General features: G+C 39.2%; 1 protein-coding gene across 6 annotated transcripts in view; it reads right to left on the reverse strand.

Moving 5' to 3' along the window:
• The window catches only part of NELL1 (neural EGFL like 1), a 293,578-nt gene that overhangs the window by 116,050 nt on the left and 162,426 nt on the right, over positions 1-15,102 (reverse strand). The gene's annotated exons all lie outside the window — the stretch shown is intronic.

Genomic DNA, 15,102 nt, shown 5'->3' on the forward strand with positions numbered 1-15,102 from the left:
TAACCTTTACATCACTGTCCGTCTCCAAGAGTAATAAGCATAAATAGACGGTAACCGAACACAAGAGAGGCCTTAACAGCACGGTCTTTAAATACACAGTTCAGTTATCACAGCCACTTGCTCTAATGCACACTGAGCCGACTCTTTCTCTAATAGCATGTAATAACATTTTACATTTTTAGAGCACTGTTCCTACCATCGAACCCCAGAAAAATGGGCCGTATTTCGCTTTCATCCTGCAACTCTAACTGCTGCCACCGAGCCTCATTTGCTGCAGGTCCTGCGCTTTACTCTCCTGCTACGTTTTGTTCTAGGAAAGCCTCAGTTAGAGGTGGCGAGCTACCTGACCCTGAAGTTTCTCGCTTCTTCCTGCAATTATTAGGAGCTTCCTTAATGCAGTAGGACAGCAAAAAGAAAACCTGAATATTTCACACTTTTGCACTGGTGGGTTTACTATTTTGTTCAGTGGAATCAAGAGGATGCAATGAAATTTCTTAAAACCACACAAAGCTTCCTGTCTGGAATTAAGGATTTGCTGAAATATAGCAGTGAATAAGGGGTGTTCAAAGGACTATGGGCTAAATTGAGCCCTCTATAGACCACAGAGAGAGGTAGTGCCTCTAAAACATGAGTAAAATACTCATTTATACAGACTCTGAATTAAGCCCTTTGAAAGAGCTTCTCCATTAAGAACACCACGATGACAGTCTTTGTGAGGCTAAAGTTAACCTCTGCAATGCCCTCACTTTACCGTAGTATAGATTGACAGCCAATTTCAGGATAACACAAGACACATGAAGATTTGAACGGTGGATTCCAAGGAACCCTGAAAACCAAATAACTTGTGGAATACCATTTATAACTACTTGCAAAACATGTAACCGACATACGTTTTCTATTTTTCAAATAGATTTGACAGCAAAATGATATGGATTACAACCATTTTCTTTTAAAGAGCATGAAAGCAATATATCACTCGCTCACTCTTTGCTTTTAGCAAGAAACTCGCACACACACACACATGCTCAAACGTGCCTGGCTTCAGCTGATAAATTCAGGCTTACATTTATACTTGTTAGTTTATGTTGGTCCCTAGCTCTGCTTAGTAATTCACTTCAGCTCCTTGCCAATTTTCAGATGCCTTACATATTCTGAAGGCAAGGCTTCTTCAAGGGCTGCCTGGTTCCTTCCTTCATCTTTTAAGAAGCTGTACCACCGCCCGATTCTTGCCACTCCGGTCTCATGGTGCTCAGGCTGCTGGGTCAGACACAGAAAGTACTGAGCTCCCCTCCAAGGAAGTGCTCGGCAGGCAGCTGAAGTTGAATTACGTGTTCTTTTAAGAGAGACACCCTCTCCATAATCTCGCCCTCCTCTTACTACTTTTATTAGTTATTGCCATTAGCTTTCATGTGCTCGTATTCAAACTATAATGAGAATGCCTTTGTGATAGGCTCACGTACACACAAGAAGATTCCTACTCAAATAATTGCCCAAATTAGTTGATTACCTTCCCAGCACTTCAAGTACAAACAAAAGATTTCCCAGTGGTAAAATATGTGTTTTGCCAAAATACACAAGGGATTATGCTCCGCTATGTTGTTCTAGGACTTTGACAATGTAAATCATTGTATTTACCTCTCCTGCAGATGTACAGATGCTGCGATATTGAAAGATTTAGCACTGACAAAGCTGCTTTCCCACAGTCATACTTTAAAAAGAGGTCAGGTTTTTTTCTAAGCTGATATAATTTGAAGAGTTAGCAACAAATCTGACCATGGGAACCTGCCCTTCACGAGACATCCTGATGCTGCCAGCACAAGGAGGACTAAGGGAACCTTGTCTGCATGAGGAATCCCAAGATTTCTTCGCAGCAATATGGCTGCAATGATGGGAACTTTAAATGAAGTTTTCCCTGGTGTAGAGATGTCTATAGATGATGTTGCTACAGACCTAATAAGAATGAGAAAGCATTGATTTTCTGTCAAGGTACAAAAAAATCTTTTAGTCCAGATGGAAAAATCCTTAAGATGCTGTCAGTAGTGATCTACCTTGGGTTTCCTTCTCCCTCACAAGACATCATCCTTTGGAGCACTTGGTGTTCATGTCGGGAAGTGAGCATGGAAAGCAGGCTCACGTTCTGTTTAAACTCAAAGGAGATTATGACTAATTTGCAAAGAGCATCCCTTTCTTACAGACATAGCTTTCCAAAATCCCCCATTCAAGCACATCAGACAGAACTTGCTTTTGCTTTAATGTTATGGTAAATACTATCTGACTAGAAAGCAATCAAAGATCGGAAGAGAAGCACACTCTAAAACAAGTGAAGGGAGTCACAAACTGTCAATCCAAAGCACCAAAGAGGGGAGAGCTGAGACAAAAATCTCAAAGTCATACCTTAGAAATTCTGACAACTTCCCTTTCAGCTGAAAATGAGAAGCACAAGAAAGGGGACTCTAAAATCCAAAAACAAAAGTAATTTTAAATTTTTTTTATACAGACGCATATACGTGTAGATATGAATAAGTATGCTGCCTTGCTCAAGAATTAAATTGTCATCATTAGGTATGACTGAAGCCATCCATCTCTCTGTGGCTTCCATTTGTTATCCAATATACACAAAAGGAGCTCATGCTCAAAGACAAAAAGAACCCTCAGGCTTGCTGAGAAGGACAGCACTGGAGGATACAAATCCCTGACCCACCAACTCATTCCCCTGGATTATTAATATCCATTTCAAGAAACAGGTACCATTTCAGACGAAGAGTTACAACAGCAGCACCATTCTTTGCTTCCAGTCAAGTTAGTTTGTTTATGAGATCTCTGGAAATTATCTTCAGCGTTACTGTTTCTCTTACTCAGGAATCCTGGTTATTGCCCCCTCTATTCTGTGATTAGTCATGGTAAAGCTGAGAGATCAGTTACTTTGTTGTGCCTCTGTTTCCCTCTATAAAATGAGGATATTAGAGGATTCTATTTTTTTTTCCTAGTATTTGTCATTTTTCTGAAATCCTCAAATACTAAACATTTTACAGAAAATTAAAGGATGTCAATCTTTTATTGCAAAAAAGAAAGAATCACATATCAACTGCTTTGATCATCTTCTACTTCTACTACTACAATCACCTTCTACTTTATTTATTTTTCCTGCAAGCAGAGATGAGGTGTGACAGGGCACATCATCTCTGAGGCTTCAGCTTCCCCTGTCGCTGTTTCCTAGCCACCAAGCTACAGCTAAGGCCAGCAAACTACACATTTAAACCTAATATTTCCCTTCTGGATAAAAACCTTCTAAAATTTCCAAAAGCTTTCATGAACTTTTCCAAAATCCTCAAGAGCATCTTATTTTCTGAGTTCACAACTTAACCGGTCCAGCTTGTGAAGCAATCACTACAAAATTCATTCTTTCCTCAGCCTTTATCTGAGGATGGCCATCAGCCTCCAAAAGCACTGGAAAGATGACTGCTTAGAAATTAGTCATCCTTTTACAAAACCATCTCTCTGCCCCCTGCACGGTATGACTGTGGCATCGTGACTTGTATCAACTGTGGGTGTCCTCTCTGCATACATTAACCAACGCTTCAGCTTTGAAGAAATAATGCCTTTAAAACAAAATCTCTACAGAAAACTTCTATTTGAAAAAGCTGCCAACCCCGGTTAACTGCTTGCCCGCAGGCAACTGAACCTGCATCAACTGGGACAGAATTCCGCTCTGATAGCACTACAGCTCTGGGGACACTGATGTTTTTCGTGGGTAGCGTTACACGATGGCACATGCACAGTAGTTGAAGATAAGTATAGTTATCTCTACTTTGTTCACAGGCAACCTAATAAAAATAAGTTTATCTTGATGATTAGAATACTCGGGAGCTGACAGAATTTGTTTCAATATTACATAGCCTTATAGAGATAACAATCGCATAAAAAGCAAAGTTAATTCACCAGAAAATAGTTTCAAGTAGATGGTTAGTTGCACATCCTATCATAAGGAGCACCAATGCGTCCTACAAATTGCAGAAAACCACCTTATACCAAAACACAGGCTGGTCTGTGAGGTGAGCACATTGATATTAGGACAAACACAATATCTCCTTTTTCCTGAAATCTCAGAGAAGAAAATACTTAGAGTACAATGGGTAAACACGGACTGTTTCCTGTTGAAGTCTCAATCACATGAAATGAGTAAGAAACTGCTGAAACAAGCACAATTACCAGACTGCCACAGAGCGAGCTGTGACCACACTGCATCCCCCTGTACTGGTGTGGTGAACCAGGCGGCTGGACCCCAAGGAAGCAAACAGCACACCAGCATCTGCAGCATCAGCTGCCAACATCTACTGCCTACATATGTAAAAAAACAACAGCTGAATAGTACCTGAGGCAGCAGGAGACCAGGAACACAACTACACTCCACGTCTGCTAACAGAACATTCCCTAGAAAAGGTCAAGCCTCTGCTAACAGCTGTATTAGCTACACCTTTGCCAACAGCAGAATAATCAACCATGATGCATTTCAGCTGTGAAGCCACTTGCTTAAATTTTAAACAGACCTGTAGCTTTCTCCAAAACACAGGTACCTACTTAAGCTAATGAAGTTAAGTTAAAGCATCTGCAGGTTGTAGCAGCTCCTGCACACCTCAAATGAGCAAGCGTTCCAGCTGCTCCCCCATGACTATGTACCCCTGCTGACGGCTCATCGCTTCAGTCTCAACTGTAAATAGGAATATTCAAACAAGGACAAAAAAGTCAGCAACCTTCAGGCACCCATATTCCAAATCTTCCATATCCCCATTTTTCTAGCCTAATCTTACCGACAAATCACATAACCACTTTTCTTTTCTGGTACTTGAAAAATACCTTCCGTTCTGGGCTAAACAGAACTGGAAGAACGCAGTAGGAAAAGCACTGGGGGCAGGGGGGAGGGTGCCACGCAAAGATTTTGTCTGCTTGAGGTAGCGTATTCTGCATAAAGCCGCCCACACCATACAAACAGCTTTGCAGTAAGTAAAAACAACCACATAAATATAATTCAGAACACGTGCAAAGTAAAAAAGGATTTATTTGTCATGTATTTGTAAATATAGATGCACAAATACCTAAATGTATAAATAAACCATTATAGGTAAATACAAATTTTCTCTATTCATAGGTACATGAAATGTAGTGTTTGTGAAAGGTTCCAGGCAGCTCTGACAATTAGCATCAGAAGAACTGTCAGTAATAAAAAATGGCATATTTCTACACTCTTGAAGTTTTGGGTATTATAAATACCCACATTTTTTACTGAAGCGATCTTTTCAATAGAATCTTTTTCTATTTGTTACACAAGAGGAAGATGGTCTTTGGTTATATTTTGCATGTATATTTTTTTAAAATCATTTTTCAGAGGTACTATAGAATTTCTAGGATGCTTCTGCTTTCCCACGCCGAAAGAGACAACACCGTTAGACTCACTGGATTTGTATGGGCTCTAAAGGCAGGATCTACTTGGCTTTAGCTTGCCTTTTTTTTTTTTTCTTTTCTGTACATGCTTGGAATAACTCAAGTGCTTGGACTGTTGTACACTTTGTCTAAAACATTTAATAGAAAATTAGAACCATAGATTGAAAATGTATAACAAACAACACCTAGTAAAGCTACAAACCTTTTGGTGAAGAGTCATAATTCACTGTAACATCAGGATAGCTTTCCCTTGCACAGTTCAAAAGCCTATAATGGATTCCAAACTTAAAATTTCTAAAAGGTACATTTGACACAGGATTTATTTTTTAGCAAAAGTGCTAACCTTTTTATCTTTATTTTCTTTGAGTAAGGCCGCTCTTCAGAAAAGGACTGACACTGGAATGCAATTACTGGAGACATATCCCATTGAATGGTCTTTCACCATAGTTACTCTCACTTCTCATTACAAGAAAAGGCCCCAATTTAAACTTGCTTACAAGATGGAAACAATTTTCTTATTGTAAGGATTTTCTTCCATTAGTTCCTCAAAGCCTTCATACTTGAATAATAAAACATTCATCTTTGGAAAACGCTGCGCAACAATTCTGACTATTTCTATTTATTCTCATTTTTACGACATTGAAAGGAAATCTAAGTCGATCTCTAAGTTGTTGAGATAACAGTCTGCTTCTGGGGTACGTAACCACAAACACAGCAAACGTTTCTAGACACCAAGAGACTTACAATAGAGACAACTCACTTATGGAATAGCAAGGTCATCAGATGCTACCATTGCTTATTAATACAGAGGCCATTTGAATAGAATGCCTGCCCTAATGTAAAATTAGTTATCTGTCTGGTAACAGTTAAGCAACAGCCTTTGAAAACTCCAAAAGGAGAAAGCCATCTCTCCAAGTACTTTTAAAAAGAAGCAATGCTTTGTTGCATGGCGTTAGGATTCATATGCCTCTGCAATAACTAAGGCTTTAAAAATGAGAGATTAAAAAATTGAATTTCGGAAAAATTGTAGACTTAGCTGAACCAGGATTTCAGCTCATAAGACGTTCTGGTGAAACAAAAGGGATAGCTGTTAAATAGACTGCGTAAAAGGAAGCATTATTCTGAAAACACAGGAGGAACCTCCTCCAGAAAACCAGGGCAATTAGAAACAAGATGCATACATCAAAAAAGAAATTACCTTGCAGATGGTAAGCTGGTGAAAGATAATAGCTAATTGTGGATCCAGACAACCCTGAAAGAGGAAAACAACCAAAAACACCCCACTGTATTTTCCCCTGCTCGCGAGAATTACAGAAACAAAGTAAAGTTTATGCCCATTCTGAACTTCATTCATCTAAGCTCAGCCTGTCCATTTCCGCAAGGAAACAGGACGAAGGAACAGGACGCAGGACAGAAAAGCCCCACCGTTCCCTGATGTAAGGACAGAGAAGCCCCACTGTTCCCTGACGTAAGGACGCGCTGCAACTTTATCCTTAGGAGCAGTTAAACATACAAAGTACGGCAGAAATACTAGATTTGCAGCTCTTTTAATAAGAAATTAAAATGCTATTGTAATTTACGACACAACAAACAGCTTCTGGTGTTAACTATGAAATTATTTAGACTGCATTCTAAAAGAGTAGACATATGCTGCTCTTGGGTAATTAGGAAGAAATAGTGGAATTTAATTTGAGTATAAAATTCTGAATGTGCATGCAGTTGCCTGTCTGAATAAAACCTCTTGAGTATTTCCTTTGAATCATAAACTAAAAATTCTTCCTTTGGTTTTCTGGCATCTGGTTACATTTAAGTCACATTCACCTATCTACGATCAAGTTTATAAAATAAACTACTAATGTAAGCCATGCTTATTCTTTTTATTCTATTCTAAAGTAATCTGCCTAGAACTGTCTAGGAACAATGTAACAAAATAATATTCATGTTCCTAAACTGATATTTAGAGAGAATCCCTGAGATTTGTCTCAGTGACTCAATTTCAGCTTTAATTATTAGTTGGTTTGTTCAGTTTAGATTTTTCACACCACAATGAAATCTTCTTTATAGTCACGTATTAGAAGATCATAAACAAAACCAATGTAGTCTTATTCACATACTTAATATGCATCATAACTAACGTGGATATATCTAGGGAAAATGGACTTAAACTCCTGTCTCATCCTAAAGAGGCCAGTACGCAAACGTGGGCAACAATGAGACCTGTACATCAGTGGTATGGTTTCAACGTTCGGGGAGTGAAGTCTTTACAACTCATCCCTTCTGCACTGAGGGGCCTGGCCTTCTGTATTTCCCCTCAGCAAGAAGCAGAAAGCAGATACGAATGCAAAGGTCCGTATTATGTTCCAGTACATAGAGACTTCATTATTTACTGCCAAAAAATTGACCTTACTAATGATCCTTATTTCTATGAATCCCGTAAGTTCCACTCTTACGTTATATATATAGACAGAAAAAAGAAAAAATGTGGATGACAAAAAGATACACTATAAAAAGAAGAGGACCTCAATTTTTCCATAAACATTTGTAGTACACAAAACATTTCATAAGCCAGTATTTTTCATAAGAAGCTTACGTTTTCCCTTTTACGCTTACCTTAATTTAACATACAGAAACCTAAAGTGTACTGAGTTAGAACTATTTTTGAATAGTCAATGAGGAAGTATTTGCTATTAAGACTGGATGGTCTACCCTCATTAGTATTCGATTCGGTTTACACTTTCGGCGTTTGCCTTCACACGTTACTGTTTAACCCCATTTTTCATATTATACTTTTAATTATGTGACTAAGCCCAATACATAAAAGCAAAAGTCAGGTTCTGTTTGAAAATAATAAAGTATCAGACACACTTTAAATTTTTTTTTGTGTCAACACAAGACCTTTTGCTGGCAGCTATTCACATCGTAATTATGCTGAAGAGCGTGTGCACAAGCACGCATAGGATGTATCCAGTTCTGCGATCTGAAGGAGTTCTGCTCTACCATGTCCCCTCTTGCACTGAAGGTCCCCAAGTCATCCCCGCAGTTTTTGAGATGGACAGACCAGAAGTGCCCACAGGATTCAAGACAGACTCAATACCTTTCCCAAAGGATCTCACCACTCGGCTCGTCTTTGACCACGGCTGAGCAGTGAGCTGACATTTTCAGAGAACTATCTGCAATAATTCCAGTATCTCTTCTCTGAATGGCAATACCTAATTTAAAGCATTTGTATATATATTTTTTTTTTTTTTTACTTTTTTTTTTTCCCCAAGGGAAAGGTACTTTATGCTCTGATCCTCTGTTCTGCCTCACTACGTTATAAAAACAACTACCAATAATACCCAGTTGAATTTCCATGAGATGAATTTATTGAGAAGGGATAGGAAATTCTAAACTGTTACAATAAAAATGTTTACTTTTTGCTAAATCAAGATGAATAATAGGTAGCCTTGCTGACAGTAACACTGCATTTGTTTTCTGCAAGAGACGAAAACAGAAGTGGATCTCTTGCTAGCACAGTGTGAAATATTTGCACATATATCTTAAATGCCTATATAACATTGTTAAGAATATAGACATTTGGTTTCATTGTTTTCTGAACATGATACTAAAAAAGAAAAAAGATAACAAGAAAGCAAAGGAAAATGAGGAGAAACTAAAAAAAAAAGTGAAACCCTGAAAAACTGTGTTTAAGGCTTGGACACTTGGCACCCCGATAAGAAGCTCCCCAAGGTTAAAGAAAACCAGCATTGAATTCAAGAATCTCTGGAAGTGTACACCATTGTTACCTTTACATTTAAATTGTATTTCCCTGATCTTTTAAAGTTTAAGTTGAGTAGACATATCAAATTAGTATAGAATATTAAAATCATTTTATTAATATAGAAGATCAGCTACTAGATTATTAGTGTGAAGAGCTGTATTATCAAGGTGGTTTTGACACTGAATTTCCGTGGCATGTATACCAGGGCAATACTAACAATCTTGACATACACAGAAATTTCTAAAGCATATCCTTAACAAGCAAGAAGGTTGATAATTAAATGGCAATCCACCTGGCATACTCTAAATTGAAAATGGACACTGATGCAATTTCATGGACTTCTTTTTGAAAGCTAGATTATTCAGTTTGGTCTTGTTTTCTAATGCTGAAAAGTGACCTTAAGAAAAAAAACATATGTAAACACTACGCACTAGGACAGCTTGTATGATTGTGCTGGAGGATTAATAATCCATTACAGTTTCTACCTCTTCAATCTCATCATATTTCTCACATAACAAAAATAGTTGAGGCAACTTTGTCATTAGCAATGTATATCTTTAATTCCAAAACTTGCCAGCAAACTTTGAATGCAATCATGAAGACAGGCGCCAAACTCAATTCAAACCACATCTAGACAAGAAACTCAGGACAGGAGTTTGGAAAGGTCTGTACAGTGCAGATTTAGAAATGCAAATGAAAAAATTCCACTAAGAAACCACACTCCATTGTCAAAAAAGTTCTTTTGTTATCTTTATGCTTTGAAGAGTTGGCAAATTCATACCATCAAAAGAATAAACTCTTTTGCAAGTACAGTTTCTGACTGAGCAAAGACCTGGCACATCCGTACTGCTCATAGTCTTCAGGACTGAGGCTGAACTCAATGAATATCAAATGATCATTCGGAACTAGATCTAAATAGTAAAGATTACCCATTTTCAGTCTTACAGACTCAGAGTATTCCTAAATTTAATGGTAATAGCGCACACAGGAGATCCATTTCTGGTCCTACAGCTCAGAATTGATCCCCGTTCTGTAAACCTTTGCACAGGGTGAAGGGAGCACATAGTGTAATATTAATGAAACACACCCCAATATAATCCATTTTTAAGACTAACGGATAACAATGATTAAGTCAAAGTCTCAGAGAAACAAGAAATGGTTCACGAAGTTCTGAAAGATGTAATACTGTACATATTGGAAACATGTGGTATTGAAGAGCAAATAGCTACACCCTCATCTGCAAGCACTAAAAGATCTTAAAAGCATTTCTCCTAATTGGATTAATAAACCAGAATGACCAGGCTATGCAGCGTATGTCCAGAGGTTTGCAGTAACCTGGTCTGCGTGCCAGACTCTTATTTATTTATTCATTCATTCATTCAAGGAAGTCAGATGAAATTCCAGATTTCCTAAAAGATACAGTGCAGCCGTGCGGCGCCATGGTCAGAGCACAGGTCCACATCCTGGAAGCTCATTCTGTTCCGAACACTGCCACACACACACAGTACTTCACCCAAGTCACGTTATCACGCCTGAACTATAATGCATACCAACATTTTTTAATGGGAGCACGCTAATGAACATGGTCATCTTGATTATTATTATGGGATATTAAACTTCTAAAACAATCCCCGTGTTTTCCACAAACCAGTTAAGCATCAAGCCATTGGACTTTTACGAGGCACCTTCTATGACCTTTAGCCTGATCCCAAATGGTCAATGTGATTTTTACAATTGACTTCAGTGGAATCAGGAGTTATCCCACAAAAAAAAACAAATCCAGGCCCAGAAGCACAAACTGATTGTGTATTTTGGTTTGTATATTTGTAAACCAGTACTTACTCCAAATCTCTGTAAGTAGTTTTTGCTTTTCTTGACACAGATAGAAAGCAGAGAATTTCATACAGACAGCAAGGAAAGCCCTGAACTCAACGTGATGTACCACAGTGAAAGAGAACAACTGCACTGTTCCAGCTAGGCCGGAGCAGTGACATTGATAGAGGAATGGTAAAAACACAGTTCTATGAAGTTCTCAGCTTCTCTAAATAATAGGACATTCTCTTAGGAAAATAAAGAAATCACGCATAACAACACAATCTGAAAAACTGAGACTTTGTCCATCAGTTTCCACTGCCTAATTTACAGTTTTCAGGAGAGATGCCTGTTAGCTACTTCTTAAGATAAAGTTTTATTTTGCCTCTGTGTTGCTAAAAGCTGAATATTGTCCAAGTACCTGCATTGTGTCAGAAAAAGAAACCCTAAAGCAATATGGTACTGATTTATTTATATAGCAATATAACTTAATCTAAAAGGACAGGCTGCTTTTTATCCATAAAATTGTGAAAGCTGCATATTTTATGAAGTTGATATCAGAACCTCATCTTTCAGGTATTTTCAGTTCAACAATAGCTGCAAGCTTTATCTTGCAGAAATCTCAAAACCACTAATACAAAAAGTATGAAATAGCTCTTTAGATGCGATTTTTAGCCAACATTTCACCGTGGCTTGATTAACTTGTATTGGTGATAGAAGTTCAAGAGAGTTTCAGATTTCAGCACTCGATGATGCTTTAACTTCCACATTGAAAAAAAAAAAAAAAATACAAAAAGCAATACATACCCCATTTCAAACTGCCACAAAAGTCTATTAGTGCTACTGCAATATACTAAGGTGGAATTGTTTCTAAATGAACCCGCATGTGACAGATGTGTCAATCTGCTGATAGAAGAGCACATAAAAATCACAGTTAAGGCTCTGCAGCAGAGTTCAAGTTATAATGAGAACAGGACACATATTATTTCTTTGCGCCTATCAGAGACACAATGAAAAGGCTTGCAGAGTGCTGGAGCGTCTGTTACAGGTGATATGAAAGTCACAAAGACTCAGCATACTTTTCTCAATTTTCTCTTGACAAAGTTAGACAAAGTAGAGACATTAGGTTCCCCGTCAGACTTAGCGCCTTTATGATTTACGTGCAAGTCTGCAATTAAGCAAATGGTGCAAAAAGGATGGACTCTAGTACATTTGAAGCTTTTGACAGAGCAGAGATGGATTGTTGCTTCTTACTAAAAGTAAACAGACTATTTGCCTAGCTGCAGCTTACCCAACAAAGCCGGAGAGTGCTGGCTGAGATTCTTAGAAATGGATGTGTCTAAGAACTGGCTTCTAAGACAGTATTTAGGCCTCTAAATTACTAAATAGTTTTCTTTCTCAGAGTGCTGAAAACTTCACTTCCCCCAATGCATTGAACTAGGACAAGTGGGTTCTCAGCGCTTTAAAAAAAAAAAGTAAAGTAATAAAAAAAGTAAGTCTAGTTCTTTATGTCACTCCTGTGTCTTAGTCTTCAGTTTACTCCTTTAGCCTCACAAAAATACTATAGAATTTTTACATGGAAGGAAGTGATCACCAAGTGGTGATGATGGTGGCTGATGACACCAAGCTGGGTGGGGTGGCTGACACACCGGAAGGCTGTGCCGCCATACAGAGAGACCTGGACAGGTTGGAGATCTGGGCAGAGAGAAACCTTATGAAGTTCAACAAGGGCAAGTGTAGGGTGCTGCACCTGGGGAGGAACAACCCCATGCACCAGTACAGGTTGGGGGCTGACCTGCTGGAGAGCAGCTCTGTGGAAAGAGACCTGGGAGTCCTGGTGGACAACAGGATGACCATGAGTCAGCAATGTGCCCTTGTGGCCAAGAAGGCCAATGGCATCCTGGGATGCATCAAGAAGAGCGTGGCCAGCAGGTCGAGGGAGGTCATCCTCCCCCTCTACTCTGCCTTGGTGAGGCCGCACCTGGAGTACTGTGTCCAGTTCTGGGCTCCCCGGTTCAAGAGGGACAGGGAACTGCTGGAAAGGGTGCAGCAGAGGGCTACAAAGATGATTGGGGGACTGGAACACCTCTCTTATGAGGAAAGGCTGAGGGATTTGGGTCTCTTCAGTCTGGAAAAAAGACGGCTGAGGGGTGACCTTATCAACGCTTATAAATACTTAAAGGGTGGGTGTCAGGAGGATGGGGCCAGGCTCTTTTCAGTGGTGCCCGGGGACAAGAGGCAATGGGCACAAACTTGAACATAGGAAGTTCCACCTAAACATGAGGAGGAACTTCTTTACCCTGAGGGTGACAGAGCACTGGAACAGGCTGCCCAGAGAGGTGGTGGAGTCTCCAACTCTGGAGACATTCAAAACCCGCCTGGACATGTTCCTGTGTAACCTGCTCTAGGTGACCCTGCTCTGGCAGGGGGGTTGGACTAGATGATCTCCAGAGGTCCCTTCCAACCCTATGATTCTATGATTCTAAATCATTTTACCCTTCAAAAAGTGCAACTTCAGCATTATATTTACTCTTAACACACAGAATCAATTTTTATTTGAAAGCAGAACTGGCAACTGGCGCATCACCTTTTCCTAAGGCACCTACGTTTTTCTCTGGAGATATTCTACCATAATAGTGATCACAATAGACCACACTTGTCTTATGAGATCTGACAAGATCACAACCTGAGTTCCTTTGGCTGCCACTATACCTTCTTAGATCAGCAACACTGCGGAGTATGAAGATCCCACTGCTGAGACAAAACATAGATCAAACAGAATTTATATGCTGCACACTGCTCAGGCTTTCCCAACTAACTTACCAAAGGGTAATGACAGTACAACTTCATTTTGCATTTCATCACTTAAGTAAAACTTACTAAAAATTACTTAGATACACGACCGTATCATCCATGAGACTGAAAAAAAAATCATGGTTGGTAGATGTTCATTCAAACAGGGAATTCTTCTCTAAAAGACTCTGCTCCAGATGCATTCAGAGTCACAGTCACAGAAAAGTGGCAACAGTACGTATTACTACCCAAGAAAAACAGGGATTTAAGTACAGGATTATCCCAGAAAACTAACGATGCAAGAAAAGTGCCTTTTCTCCAAAAAAACTTAGAACATCATTTTAGGAAAGACAGAGTCAGTAACCTGAAGTACCCAAAAATCATCAAACACCACAGAAAGCACTGCAGAAATACACTGGAGATGCAGAGCAGGGGACGCATCCCTAGGGGATGAAGTCACATTCAGTTTCTGGCTCCTTTTTCAGTGTTAACCAGTGACTGACTCACAAAGTGCTGCCCGAAGTCTCCCTGCTGTGGGTACTGGGATACTGCATTCAGCCTTTGGCAAAGCAGGAGCTAATTAAGAAGGAAAGCAAACACCAAGTGTGAGGAATGTCTGCAAAAATAAATTTACAGAAGGAGGCACAATGAAATTCTGTGCTTAGCTTTAGTACCTAATACTAATAAGACAAATCCATATATATATGCACTCAATGAGAGAGAGAAAGTGGGGTTAAATGACCACAAAATATGAAGGAAGCATGAAACTTCAGGAGGAGGATTACAAAGTTTCACCAGAAAAAGTTAGACAGAAGTCAAAGGGGAGAGAAAATGAGAAATGAGAATCAAGCGATAGTGAACTTGGAAAGAAGCTTCTTGTTCACAAGAAACAACTTCCACAAAGCACGTGTAGCTATGATTATCACATGCTACTGTACTGCTTAGAATTTAATTCCAGAATATATTCCAGGGAATAAAAGCAGGATTATATAGAGCACTCCAACTCAGATTAGGAAGCAATGATGCTGCTAGCTAAACTGGGCACAGATCTTCCTGCAGCACGTGCCAAGAGGAGAAAGCACGATCCAGCAGTGAGAACATCTGAATTCCATCTCATGAACTGACTACATGACTTGGTCACGAAGACAATTTTGCCACCTCTTCTGTAAAGCAATGGTTCAAAGGTGTTACATCACTGCAAAACTCATCTCATACAATGAAATTGTTTACCAACGGACGAGAACAGGGAAGAGAGTGGATTTGGAATATTTGAACCATTTGAAACAAAAAGGTAGAAA

Source organism: Larus michahellis, chromosome 4 (genome assembly GCF_964199755.1).
Source record: "Larus michahellis chromosome 4, bLarMic1.1, whole genome shotgun sequence".
NCBI lineage: Eukaryota > Metazoa > Chordata > Aves > Charadriiformes > Laridae > Larus > Larus michahellis.